This window comes from Ornithorhynchus anatinus, chromosome 3 (assembly GCF_004115215.2).
Source record: "Ornithorhynchus anatinus isolate Pmale09 chromosome 3, mOrnAna1.pri.v4, whole genome shotgun sequence".
NCBI lineage: Eukaryota > Metazoa > Chordata > Mammalia > Monotremata > Ornithorhynchidae > Ornithorhynchus > Ornithorhynchus anatinus.
The window spans coordinates 31,876,185-31,889,240 of NC_041730.1; the positions used below are offsets into that span (position 1 = coordinate 31,876,185).

General features: G+C 41.2%; 1 protein-coding gene and 1 non-coding gene across 5 annotated transcripts in view; one reads left to right on the top strand and one right to left on the bottom strand.

Annotated features, from left to right (window-relative positions):
* Positions 1-13,056, top strand: part of SHANK2 (SH3 and multiple ankyrin repeat domains 2) — a 717,042-nt gene that overhangs the window by 586,166 nt on the left and 117,820 nt on the right. The window lies entirely within an intron of this gene.
* Positions 1,206-1,343, bottom strand: LOC114810395. The gene has a single exon (XR_003758095.1). It is a non-coding gene; the product is annotated as a small nucleolar RNA SNORA7 (small nucleolar RNA).

The window sequence follows — 13,056 nt, forward strand, 5'->3', positions numbered from 1 at the left end:
GGGATTAGAGTCCTCTGACTCTCAGGCCCATTCTCATTCCACTCGCCACAAATGCTACCATTGTGCAATTCAACTTAATTCTCCCAGAGTTGGAATGTGCAATTACTTGGGCAGTGTGGAATTAATGTGAAATGTATTAGATGATGATCTGCTTAGAAATAAAATTGAAAAACAAATGATAATTTTGCTCGATGCTGCCGAGGAAAAATTCTTGTAGTCATTAGGCAGTGAATCCAGTTTGTTGGTACCAATAATAATTTAGTTTGGAGTAATTCATAATACCTTGCCACCTTCATACTTGTGCTAATGTTTATGTAATCCATATTTAGCCAGGAAAATTCCATTCCATGATACTATTATCCATTCATCCTCATTACAATAGGGAATTCTCTATTTTTCCTGAACTAGAGTTGTCATTCTGTGGCAATATCCATTAATAATAATAATAAATTCTGTAGGAAAAATGGCATTCCTATAACTATGCCTTTGAGGCAGAGGGAAGCCTTTATACTCTTGGTACTAAAGTTCAAAAAATGTTTATTAATGACAACTTTCTGTAGTCATTTTCATTTTTTTATTGAAAGCTTGTCCTGGATATTTGAAATGAAAATCTATTTTATGGGCATCCTTTTTTAACTGAAGTAAATACTCCAAAATGTACACTTCATCATTATATTTTAAACTCGGCGACAGTGTTACCTAGGGGAAAGAGCCAGAAGAGCCTGATGCAAGCAATCAGGAGTGCCAGAATCTAGTCCCAGCTCTGTCATTAGCTTCCTGGGCAACCTTGGACAAATCACTTAACCTCTCTCTGCCTCAGTTTTCTCAGCTGTAAATGGCACGGTTGTTGAGGATAAAATGAGATCAATTGTGAAAGTAGTTTGGAAAAATAAAGTCGTATACGACTATTATTATTTTACCTCCTCAAGAGCAGGAATCACATCTTTTGTTTCTCTTTATATCCTCCAAACTTCTAGTATAGATGTCTTATGCTGTCCAGTTGTCTCCGACCCATAGTGATTCCATGGACTCGTCTCTTCCATAACGCCCCACCACCATCTGCAATCATTCTGGTAGTGTGTCCATAGACTTTTCTTGGTAAAAATATGGAAGTGTTTTACCACTGCCTTCTTCCGCACAGTCATCTTGAATATCCACCCTCGATTTTCTCCCATGCCGCTGCTGCCCAGCATGGATGAATTTGGACTTATAGCAGATTGCCTTCCACTTGCTAGCCACTGCCCAATCTAGGAATGGAATGAGTATGCCTCTGCTTGACTCTCCCTCCCGTAGCCAAGACTGGTAGAAAACTGGAAACTCTCCAGGTGCCATCCTGAGAAGGGTCTACTATAGTAGTCTGCACATAATTTATTGCAATGCATTCTTGGAGGTGAAGGGAGCAATCATTCAATAACACTGTTCACTTACTTTCTGCAAAGCACTGTACTAAGCGTTTCAAGAGTACAATATAGAATTAGTAGACAAGAGCCCTGCCCTCAAGAATCTTGCCGCTTAACTGGGAGATAGACAAATAAATTACACATAGGAGGCAGAAGGGAAAAAGAGTATGTGTGAGTGCTTAAGAAATAAGGTATGTAATCATAATAATAATGGCATTTGTTAAGTGCTTACTATGTACCAGGTACTGTACTAAGCTCTGGGGTGAATTCCAGCAAATTGGGTTGGACACAGTCCCTGTCCCATGTGGGGTTCAAAGTCTCAATCCCCATTTTTTACAAATGAGGTAACTGAGGCACAGTGAAGTGACTTGCCCAAGGTCACACAGCAGGCAAGTGGCAGGGTCAAAATTAGAACCCATGACCTGCTGACTCAGGCCCATGCTCTATCCACTACACCATGCCGTTTCTCTAAGATATGTACTCAAGTGCAAGGGGAGGTTTTGAGTTCAGAAGTGTCTCAGGTGGTGTAAAAAATTTGAAATGATTCACATCTAATTTCCCCCTCCTTAGTCCCTCTAGGGCAGGAATCATGTCTACTAATTCTGTAGTTCTCAGTACCCAACAGATCCTCAATAAATACTATTGAACCTAATAGATGGCCATTGGGAAATATAAACAAGGGGGTTAAGAATTAATTGGGGAAGTCATCCTAGACTTTGGGCTTTGAAGATGAGGAGAGCTGGTTTGAAGTAAGAGAGTTCCAGGAGAGGAGAAGGTGTGCGCAATGGATTGGAAGCAGGAGAGATAAGAATGAGGCACAGTGAATAGGTTAGCTTGAGCCAAATGAAGAATGTGAAGAGAAGTATTGGGAGGAGAGTGTGGAGATAAGTAAGAGGGAGAGAGCTGGTTGAATGATTTAAAACCAATTGTCAGGAGTATCTGCTTGATGCAGAGAGGAATTGGCAAGTTTTTAAGAGTGGGGAGATGTGGGCAGAATGAAATTTTAGAAAAATAATCCAGGCAGCAAAGTGAAGTATAGATTGGAGGCAGGGAAATTAGTGAGGAGGCTGATGCAGTGGTCAAACAAGTCTATGATACGTATCAGGACATTGAGAGAGGAAGGGATGGATCCTGGAGATGTTACAGAGGGAAAAAAAAGTAAAAGATTTGGAAACAGACTGAATATTGAAGTTGAATGAGAAGACAGAGTCAAGGCCTGATGCCAAAGTTTAGAGGTGAGAAGAATAGTAGAATTGTCAACTGAAACAGGAAAGTTAGGTAGAGGGGGGGTATTTGGAGGGTAGATGAGTTCAGTTTTGGTCATGTTGAGTTTGAGTTGCCAGAGGACCATCCATGTAGAGATTCACTGGAGGCAAGGGGAAATACAAGATTGGCAAGAGGAATAGAGGTTGGGGCTAACAAGTTAGATTTGAGAGTGATCTGCATAGCAATGAAAGTTGAAGTCATGGTTATGGATGAGTTTGCCAAGAGAGTGAATATAAAGTGAAAAAAGGAGGGGACACAGAACAGAACTTTGAGGAACAACCAATAAGTGGTTGAGAGGCAGAGGGAAAACCAGAAAAAGAGACTGAGATGGATAGGCCAAAGCAGTGAGAGAGATCTAGGCTAGTAAAACCTAGGTGAGGCATTGTTTCTAGAAGGTTGTCATCACAGTTAAAAGTCATCCATGAAGTCGATGGTGATTACAATAGAGTCCATTAGATTTGGTATGAAGGAGGCCACTGGTAACTTTAGGAAGAGCTGTCTTAGTAACTGAATCATAGTGGGTCAAAACGGACCTGGGGTGGAGTGGAAATGGGGTCAACAGGTGAATACAAACTATATGAGCAGTTTGATTAGGAATGAGGGACAAGGGATGAGGTAATAGCTAGAAGGTTTAGTAAGGTCCAGTAAAGGATTTTTTAGAATAGAGAGGATATTGGTGTGTTTGGAGGTTGGCTGTCAGGGAGAGCCACAGGCTGAGAAGCAGCGTGGCTCAGTGGAAAGAGCACGGGCTTTGGAGTCAGGGCTCATGAGTTCGAATCCCAGCTCTGCCGCTTGTCGGCTGTGTGACTGTGGGCAAGTCACTTAACTTCTCTGTGCCTCAGTTCCCTCATCTGTAAAATGGGGATTAAGACTGTGAGCCCCACGTAGGACAACCTGATTCCCTTATGTCTACCCCAGCGCTTAGAACAGTGTTCGGCACATAGTAAGCGCTTAACAAATACCAACATTATTATTATTATTATTACGGAGAGAAGAAGAATGGGTGCAAATATTTTTAGACAGTGAGAAAGGATGGGGTTTGAGAAACAGGTAGGAGAAGTAGATTTTTAAAGCAGAATGGAGATCTCTGGAAATGTGGCCAAAAAGGATGAGGGAGTTGTGTGGGGATGGGAGGAATTTGGGGACATGAGGGGAAGATTGCACTCAAATGATTCAGATTTCCAGTGCCAAAAGCCTTGTTTTGTCAATTGCATTGAATGGATCACTAATAATAACCTATAAATATTTAATAATTTTTTTTGGAAATTATTTGTAGTTATGATCGCTTCAGGATGAGCAAATTCAAAAGTAGCAAGTAAATGAACAACTAAGGCTTAAATTTGGTTCAAATCTAAGTCTTTCATTTGCCAAGATATAGATGAATCCCTTAGATGTTGGTTGGGACAGGAAGATTTTTCCTTGCTAAATAATAATAATAAACACATTTTATTCTGTTGGTACATCTTCATCAGAACTATTTCAGAGAAATAGAGAAGTAGTGAGGCCTAGTGGTTAAAGCAGAGGACCTGGGTTCTTATCCCTGCTCTGCCACTTGTCTGCTGCATGACCTTGGGCAAGTCATTTAGCTTCTCTGTGCCTCAGTTATCTCGTCTGTAAATGTTAATTGTGAACCCCACATGCAAAATAGACTCTGTCCAACCTGATTAGCTTATGTCTACTCCAGCAGTTTGTAAAGTGCCTGGCACATAGTAAGCACTTGTTAATAATAATGATAGTACTTTTTAAGCACTTACTATGTGCCAAGCACTGGATACTATTTAAAAAAAGATTTTAAACCAGAATTTAGTAGTATATATCACTCATAGCATTACTGAAACTAAGGAAAGATCGACAAGGAAGAATGAAGCTAAGGGGTTCAAAACAGTTGGGCACTATGAGGTGCATGAAGAAAAACATTCCAGGTATGCAAATATAACAGGCTGAGAAAGCACATTCCTTTTGGTTTCAATGAAGCAATTAAACCCCCAAATCTGGCAGGGTGTAATTAAATTGGGGACATGCAGCGGGGGCAGTAAGTCAGGTTTTGCTGAGTTAGCCCATCTCACCAAGGGGACTGGAGTCCCCCCCACCTTGCTCCAACTCCTGCAAAGAAGATCCAGGTGGCCATCTTCAGATGCATTAAACTATTTAATACATCATGATTTGAGCCATATGTTTTTGCTGCTTGAAAATAACCTCATGCATGTGCAGATTGGCACTTCTCTCTTGCTTGTAGCAGCTGGAGGCAGCAGAAGCAGCGTCAGCTTTGAGCACCCACTCCTCTTATTCACAGGTCCGAGTTGGGCTGGGGATTTCTGGAGCTCAGTCATTTGTCTAGTGCCACAGGCCAACTCCTGACCCCTCTACTCCCGAGCAGAGTTCCAGAAGAATGGATGCTGTGGGGGAGGGATGGGAGATGACAACTTCTCAAGCACCCATGGAAGGAGATTGGAAAGGCCAGGGCACCCCAAACTTCTAGAGTCAGGGCTGCCTGGTTATAATACGCCCTTTGATTGAAGGGGGACAGAATCTGGAAGCAAGGAAACCTGGGATTGGAGAATAATTTTCTTTCCCTCCTTCCTAGCACTATGGGGGAGGGTAATTATTTCCCAGTCCCCTACCTGAGAGGAGGAAAGTAAATAAGATCTTAATCTCTGTAGATCCTATATACTTACCAGCTTAGAGTGGATTCCACTTGCACATAATCAACTGAATATGACTGGATATGTCCAGTTGCACATAATCTTACTGTATGCAGAACAATGTGCTAAGCACTTGGGAGAGTACAGTAGAACTGGAAGGCATATCTATGCCTTCAAGGAGCTTATGGTACAGCAGAGGAGATAGACACTGAAATCATTTAAAGGAAGAAGTTGATACAGGTCGGGTGAGGAACCAGGATATCTTCCTGACCATCTCCAACCAAGTCCTATCCTGACTCCCCACTTCCCTACTCCAGTCTAGAGTGAGAGACAGATATTTATATAAATTAATGGCATGCCTAACTTAGAGCCCACTGCAAGTTCCAGAATCCTCCCTGGTAGCACAGATGTGATTTAGCCACTTCATGCCACTGGTTCGGGCACAGACATTGGTTACATTATTAGCACGGGCCATTTCTGGGTAACAAGGGAGTGGCAGAGACCCAACTGTGTGCCAGAACTGCACTCTAACAATTCTGGTGTTAAAATGCAGCAAAGAGATTTTTAGTGTGTCAGCTGAACTGTCTTGCTTTTAAGGAAGTTTGATTACATTTATAGTGCCATTTCTGCAAAGGTCCTTTGTGACTTAATTAGATACATGCCCTTAATGTTGCACTAAATATTTTGAAGTATAGAAGTATGGCTTGCCGTAGTATCTTTATTTAAGTATAAAAATTATTATAACTGAATATCCTGAAAGAATTCTTATCTGAAGAATAAAATGATTACTGGAGTATTTAAATGTACTGGTAATCTCAATTTGTAGGTTTTTGTATTCAAACAAATTGTAGCATAACTTTTCGGCAGTGTATATTTATTACGAGTAGTTATGGGCAGTTATAAATAATGCATGAATGCATTAATAATTCACAAATCAAAATTCATAAAGTATTATTTGGCCTGGGTAGATCTGGGTTTAATTCGGTGTTTCTGGTTAGTTACCATACTGATTTTTATAGCATTCATTCATAGGCCTTTTACCCTATTCTGTCTCTTTCTGTAGGAAGAAGGCAAGGACTAATGTTGTCCTTTTTTCTTTTTGGTTATTAAGCACTTACTATGTGCCAGGCACTGTACTAAGTGCTGAGATAGATACAAGATAATTAGGTTGGAAACAGTCCAGGTCCCATTTTGGGCTCACGGTCTTAATCCCCATGTTATAGAGGAGGTGACTGAGGCACAAGGCACAGAGAAGTTATGAGCCTTTTTTTAAAAAAGTGGTATTTTTTAAGCACTTACTATGTTATGTGCCAGGCACTGTGCTATGTGCTGGGGTAGTTACAAGATAATCAAGGTGGACACAGTCCCCAGTCCCACAGTCTAAGTAGGAAGGAGAAGGATTTAATCCCCATTTTAAATATGAAGAAATTGAGGCATAAATAAATTAAATGACTTACCCAAGGTCATACTGCAGGCAGGTGGCAAAGCCAGAATTAGACCCCACATCTTCTGACTCCTAGCCCCATACTCTTTCAACGACACCATGCTGCTTCCACAGAAAAGTTTTTATGGGGACCCAGTAAATCAATCACTCATAAATAGTGGACCACAAGAAGAGCCCTGTACTAAATGCCTGGGAGAATACAAGTTGGTACAGAGTTGTACACATGTTGACATGTTACTGTCCACAAAGAACTTACAGTCTAGAGGGGGAGACAGACATTTATATAAGTAAACTACAGATGTATCCTGGTTGGGGTGAATGTCAAGTCATTTATTCAGTTGTATTTATTGAGCACTTACTGGGTGCAGAGCATTTTACTAAGCACTCGGCAAAGTACAGTACAGCAACAAAGAGAGACAATCCCTGCCCACATTGACATCTTATGTCATACATCATAGTCATATGTTATGTCACATGTCATATGTCACAGTCTGGGAAGGGGAGACAGACATCCATACAAATAAACAGACATTGATATAGATAAATGAAATCACAGATATCTACATAAGTGCTGTGGGGTGGGGAGATGGGGGAAGAGCAAAGGGAGCAAGTCAGGGTGACTTGCAGAAGGGAGTGGGAGATGTCGTTAGAGGGTACAGTTGTAAGAGCGAAAGCAAAGCAGAAGGGAGAGGGAGTCAGGGAAGAGGGCTCAAATCAAGGAAGTCCTCTTAGAGGAGGTTATTTTAGGAAGGTTTTAAAGATGGGGAGAATGATGGTCTGTCATATGTGAAGGGTGAGGGAAACCCAGGTCAGAGGGTAGGATATAGGAAAGATGAGATAGACGAGATCGGGGCACAGCGAGCAAACTGCTGCTAATGGTCATGTGCATTCATTCAATCGTATTTATTAAGCATTTACTGTGTGCAGAGCACTGTACTAAGCACTTGGGAAAGTACAATACAACAATAAACAGTCATTCCCTGCCCATATTGCACTCACAGTCTAAAGGAGGGTAGACAGACATTAATACAAATGAATAAAATGATAGATATACACCTAATTGCTGTGGGGCTGGGAGTGGGGGAAAGAGCAAAGGGAGCAAGTCAGGGCAACACAGAAGGGAGTTGGGGGTGAGGAAAATGGAGCTTAGTCTGGGAAGGCCTCTTGGAGGAACTGTGCTTTCAAGAATGCTTTGAAATGGGGGAGATTAATTGTCTGTTAGATTTGAGGTGGGAAGGCATTCCAGAGGAAGGATGTGGGCCAGGAATCGGTGACGAGACAGGCGAGATCGAAGCACAGAGAAAAGATTAGCAGCGTGGCTCAGTGGAAAGAGCATGGGCTTTGGAGTCAGAGGCCATGAGTTCAAATCCCAGCCCTGCCACTTGTCAGCTGTGTGACTGTGAGCAAGTCACTTCACTTCTCGGGCCTCAGTTACCTCATCTGTAAAATGGGGATTAAGATCGTGAGCCCCACGTGGGACAACCTGATTCCCCTGTGTCTACCCCAGCGCTTAGAACAGTGCTCTGCACATAGTAAGTGCTTAACAAATACCAACATAATTATTAGCACTAGAGGAGCAAAGTGTGCAGACTGGATTGTAGAAGGTGAGAAGCGAGGTTGAGGTAGGAGAGGGCAAGGTGATGAAGTGCTTTAAAGCCAATGGTGAGGAGTTTTTGTTTCATATGGAGGTGGATAAGCAACCACTGGAGATTATTGACGAGTGGGGTGAGATGTCCTGAACGTTTTTGTGGAAAGATGATATGGGCAACAGAGTGAAGTATGGACTGGAGTGGATAGAGACAGGACTGCAGCAGGAAAGCGGGAGGTAAGGTAGGAGTGGGGCAAAATGATTGAGTGATTTAAAGTTGATGGTAAGGAGTTTCAGTTTGATGCAGACCTGGATGAAAAGCTATTAGAGATTCTTGAGGAGTCGAGAGATATGGACTGAATATTTTTTAGAAAAATGACCCATGAAACAAAGTGAAGTATGGACTGGAATGGGACAGTGCCACAGTTGTTATCATTAATTACTCTGGACTCATTAAATTTCCTCTTGTTACTCTATCCTATAACTAGCAAGGCTTTTGATTTCATCTTGCATGACACACTCATTATTAATAGGTCAGTTTGCTTTAGATGTCACAATTGGAAACATTTTCTTGTTCATGCTTTGGTAGCAGGAATGGCTACAATTCTCCAAGATAAGTGAGAAATATAAAGTGTTCTGAGCCCAGTATTTTTTCACACTTTCAATGATGGCCTGGATAAAGAAAGAATGCAGATAATCTGAAATTTGTGAAGTAGTGTTGTTGCCAGCACCAAAGATAGAATTTAAAATGGCCTGGATGAATTGGAGAAGTGGGCAGAAACCATAAGAACTTAAGATATCAGAATGGCAGTTAAAATAGAGATTGGGCTGGTTAAGTGCTCCTATATCAAATTTAATAGGATTCAACCTCATCCTGAAGCGTTCAGTGAACTGGCTGATAAAAATCTCAGGGCCATTTAATAATTGCACAAAAGGACTGGGGAGACCATAAATTAAGGAAGAAAGGCAATCATGATACTCTACCTGATTTTTCAAGAAGAAGATAAGGAGATACTCCAAAATGACAGACCAGTTAACCCTATTTCCATGCTTGGAAAGATTCTAGGTCAATTAATTTAAAAAATCAATTTTCGTGCCCTTGGATGATGTTATTAAGTAGCACTAGTATAAATCTGCCCCCCAAAAGGTATTAGAACAGTCCATCACAATTTCCATACATGCATAGGCAGTCATGGTAAACCTTACCTTGTTAAAACATTTTAGAAAAAAATTTAAATCATCTCAGTTCAATAAAATGAACTGAAGAATAAATAATTGTGCTTATATGCAAAAGTGAGAAGAAAATCTCCAAAGACCATTTTTCTTGGACTAATTAGGAGAAGTGGTCTGTGGTGGTTTTGACCATCTTTATACTTTCCATAACAAAATAGTAGGTGTATTTTTTTAAAGTGTGCAGCTATCATTAAGCTAGTGAGCTTGTCAACCCTCTGGTGGAGGTTCAGAATTCAGAGTGATCCAAAAAGCTTGAATCTGTGATGAGACTCTGAAAGTAGTAGGCCTCAGGGCAGCAGAAAGCTGGAGGATTTTAGAAGGAATAAGCACGAAATTGCAAGGCTTTCTTATCAGAAAGTATGTTACTAAATAATATTTAACTAGCTTTCTGTCATTGCTATGAGTGTCCTGACTGGGATGTAGTTTATTTTTAAACTATTAAAAACTATTTAATAAATGAAAATCCCCTTTTGCCAGATTTGGAGTTTCATAATGCAGTATTAGCTGCTGGCATTGAGAATTACTCGCTGGTTGTACTGCTCCTACTCATTCTTAGAGGCTCAACTCCTAGTCCAAAAGTTTCCAGAAGCCCCTTCCTAAAATAATCCAAGTGTAAAGAACTTTGAATTTTTTTTAAAACCTTGTTAATTTCAACTATTATAGATAGAACAACTGATGCAGTAGAAAGCTTTGCCCAACAGAGATAAATGAAATCAAAGTGAATAATGTGTGAAGTCTCAGGACCTTTTATTCTGGTGCTGGTTTTTAGGTTGCTCCTGACTCAGTATCATGCATAAGTGGGATCTTAATACATTTATTTAGTTCCTTGTAGACTCTAAGCTTCTTGTAGGAAGGTAGTGTGTCTACCAACTCTGTTGTAGCGTACTTTCTGAAGAACTTAGTACTACACTGCTCTGCAAACAGTGAGTGCTCAATAAATACCAATTATATATGTATGTATATATGGATACTTTAGTATATATGATATATGTGCATGCACATACTGATCCTTTTTTAGCTGTCCTTCATGTCTGCCTGGATTATCTTTCTAAAGTATCTTTCTGCACACTAGTACCTGCTGTCCCTCTCCTTTCAATTGCGAGATCCATGTAGAACAAATACTGTATTTGACCTGATTATCTTGTATCTACATTAGTATAGTCCTTGGCATATAGTAACTATTACTGTATATATTTTCGTTACCCTATTTATTTTGTTAATGAATTGTACATCGCCTTGATTCTATTTAGTTGCCATTGTTTTTACGAGATGTTCTTCCCCTTGACGCTGTTTATTGCCATTGTTCTTGTCTGTCCGTCTCCCCCGATTAGACTGTAAGCCCGTCAAATGGCAGGGACTGTCTCCATCTGTTGCCGACTTGTTCATCCCAAGCACTTAGTACAGTGCTCTGCACATAGTAAGCACTCAATAAATACTATTGAATATTACTATTGGTGTAATAGGGCTTCTCATGGCTTCAGGCACTCTGTTTTCCAGATCATGTGACTACCAATCTTGTGCTCTTAATGGAGTAAAAGCAAAAATTCTGGGAAAAGGGATATCAGAAACTGTGGGAGGTAAGGTTTAGGGATTTTTTCTGGGGTTTGGGGTGGAAGGGGAGAAAGGTGTTTTCCACCCCTTACAAGCCCAGCTGAGTTTCAGTGCCTTAGGAAGTCCTATAATAAGCTGCTAACAAGTGGGAGGGAAAACAGAAAATATTCTCCAACCACTGCCCAAGGATTTGAGCCCTTTGTTAGGTATGGGCAGTCATAGGAAGTGAGTCTTAACTCAGTCACACTTGCTCAGGACCCAGGCTTGGAAAACTTGAGGGTAAATGGGTCATCTGCTTCCACCCTGCTTCCTTCCCCCCAATCCATCCCATCTTCACTAGGACTGCCAACATCCTACCTTAAGAGACTTGAGAAAAGGACTACTCACTTTGTGAAGCTGACTCTAAAATGATCAATCTTGAGCATTTCATTTAACATGACATCTCCGTCCATAAAGTCGTATTGTCCCCATTATCATCACTCTGTAATTCTGCTTGCTAGGTGTAACACCTGCAGACTAGATGTCATAAAGGACAGGAGGGGACTGCAAATTTTTCTCACTTCTGAGGTCAGTTTTTTCTGCTATTTCCTGGCTCCCATTCCTTGCTCTTTTGCAACTCACCTGCTAACTGTACCTATCTCGCTCTGGTTTCTCCCACTTCCTATTCCTTGCTTACACTGTTCCCCTGGCCTGGAACTACCAGAGTCCCACTAATCCCTAACTACAAGAGCCCCACTCTTCCCATCTTCATGGCTCTCCTAAAATCCCAAGTCCACCAGGAAGCCTTCCCTAATTGCTTCACAACATCCAAGTCCCATCAATCCAGCTGCCACCCTTACTATTTATGTATTTCATTTCTGTCTTCAGCATTTATGTAGGAATGTTTATTCTATCTACTCACTAATTTACTCAGCATTGCATCCTAACATATTTGCATGGCTACCTGCAGTATCCTTGTTGCTCCTCCTGCTCCCACTTTTTGTAAGTACATTTTTTCTGTCTCTCTACCCTGTTAAATTGCTATCACTCTGAAAGAAGGGAAATCTGCCTTCTGTTGTATCCTCTAAGTGATCAATAAATACCGTTGATTGATTGTCAATATCCCAATATTAGTTAACAGACTCAAAAGATGAGAGAGGGGTCAGGGGGAGATAAAACCAAGTTGCTAGAGTCTTGTTGGGGACTGTGCTGCAGCAGCACAAGCAAATTTTGGGAGGAGAGGCTCATTGGTTAGTGGGAGGTGCATGTCTCCACTGTTGCATCTCTCCACATTTCCCCTCTTTCTCTTCCTTTGGGCTCCCTGGTTCCCCAATTCTGCAACCATCAGCCATTCCATATCTCTATAGTAGTTCCTTAAGAGAAAAGATTTCCACTCTTGAACGCTTCCAATGTTTACTTGTAGAAAGCTGAAAAGTGTGCCTCTCTTTTTGTTTTTAATGGTATTATTAAGCACTTACTGTGTGCAGGCACTGTACTAGTTGCTAGGGTAGATACAAGCTAATCAGGCTGGATACAATCCCTTGTCCCTCATGGAACTCACATCTTAATCCCCATTTTACAGATGAAGCACCTGAGTCACAGAGAGGTGAAGTGACTTGCTGGTGGTCACACAGCAAACAAGCGGAAGAGTCAAGATAGTAATAATAATAATTATGGTATTTGTTAAGTGCTTACAATGTGCCAAGCACTGTTCTAAGCACTGGGGTAGATTCAAGGTAATCAGGTCGTCCCATGTGGGGCTCACAGTCTTAATCCCCATTTTACAGATGAGATAACTGAGGCACCGAGAGGTTAAGTGGTTTACCCAAGGTCACACAGCAGACAAGTGGTAGAGTAGGGATTAAAACCCACCTCCTCTGACTCCCAAGCCTGTGCTCTTGCCACTAAGCCACACTGTTTCTCTGATTAGGATTAGAACCTTGTTATATTGTT